Source organism: Malurus melanocephalus, unplaced genomic scaffold, assembly GCF_030028575.1.
Source record: "Malurus melanocephalus ecotype Western Australia unplaced genomic scaffold, MMel_1.1 scaffold_256, whole genome shotgun sequence".
NCBI classification, from domain to species: domain Eukaryota; kingdom Metazoa; phylum Chordata; class Aves; order Passeriformes; family Maluridae; genus Malurus; species Malurus melanocephalus.
The window spans coordinates 102,192-103,562 of NW_026623488.1; positions in this window are offsets into that span (position 1 = coordinate 102,192).

The following is a 1,371-nucleotide window of genomic DNA, read 5'->3' on the forward strand; positions in this document are numbered from 1 at the left end:
AGGAGTAGTAATTTCTCTATTCTCATCTGTTTCAAAGATATTCTCTCTGTAATTCAGCAATATTACAAAGGTGGAAAGAGAGTAGAGGACATCTTTGTTCTGTGTAAGGTAGCTCAAATGTGTCTGGAAGTGAGTGTTCAGAATAACAATTGCTGAAGCCCTTGAAAATAATGGAACATGCTCCCCTAGAGGCAACWGCAATATCCAACAAACTAGGTGAAGTTATTGCTGGATGCATTTGGGATTCTTGCCAATGTCAGGCTTATAACTGGAGTGAATAATTTGGCCTTTATTCAATTAATTATTCTTTGTTCCTCCTCTGACTGGCAATGATTGGTTGTGATGGTTGTGTTTTGAATATGAGTGCCTTTCTGTCGGGAAATGRACTGACACAAAAGATCTCACCCCCAAGGGTCACCTTGCCTGAAATAATCATGCTTACTGAAAATCTTAGCTGTATTTACCATTTAAATCCACTGATTTTACAGGGCTCTTAGGAAGAACTTATACYTAGTCACCAGGTCACTGGGACATTCTCATTTCTCTGCTGAATTATTTGTTCTTGGTCTGGAACAGCACTCTCTTCTTTAKAAACAGCTTTAAAAGGAAGTATTGYGGTCACASASTGTGAGCCAGGGTTTCCTGGCTGAWAGCCAGGTTCATTTGCCAGCGCACTGGTGCATCCTGGAATGTCACAGATTCCTGCACTGGGCCAAATCAGTCTGCACCTCACAATGGATGCTATAGGATCACTTTAGGAAGAGGAGTGCCTTAGGATTTCTGGGAAGAACAGTAGGTCTGCTGAGGAAACCTTAAAAATGCCCTGTTTTAACAGCGTGTGCTTGATCCTCTGGCCATACTCAGTGTAACAAGTTCCAGAGGCATTTCCACTSTTACTAAATGCTCATGAGGAAATGGACTTAGTAGGCTGCTTGTGTTTGTGACAGAGGCCAAAAGATKGTGTCATATTGATATTTGAATATCAAACATTTTAAACCATCATAAACTGTCGATCTTATGGGAAGAAATTGAACGACATTTTCTGCTTTGCAGAGTAGCTATTTATGCCCTGAGCTCTACTGTTTGTCCATCTGTAATGGGTGACMCTGGGGGACCAGTGCAGAACCATCAGAAACCACAGAAGAGCAYCTTCTGAAATTGGGTAAAACTGGGGAGCTTCCCCCTGCTCAGAGCAGCTCCGACTCTCCAAACGCGCATTAAATTCACTTTGAGTTTGGCTGGTGAGCCTTAGGGTGAAGCTCAGGCTTTGGCCTCGGGCATGTCCATGAGAAGAGCGGTTCGGGAGGAAGACCTCTCTTCCCCGCCTCAGGAGAAGGATCCTTTTCCCCGCTCCCCGCGCAGAGCGGCTCC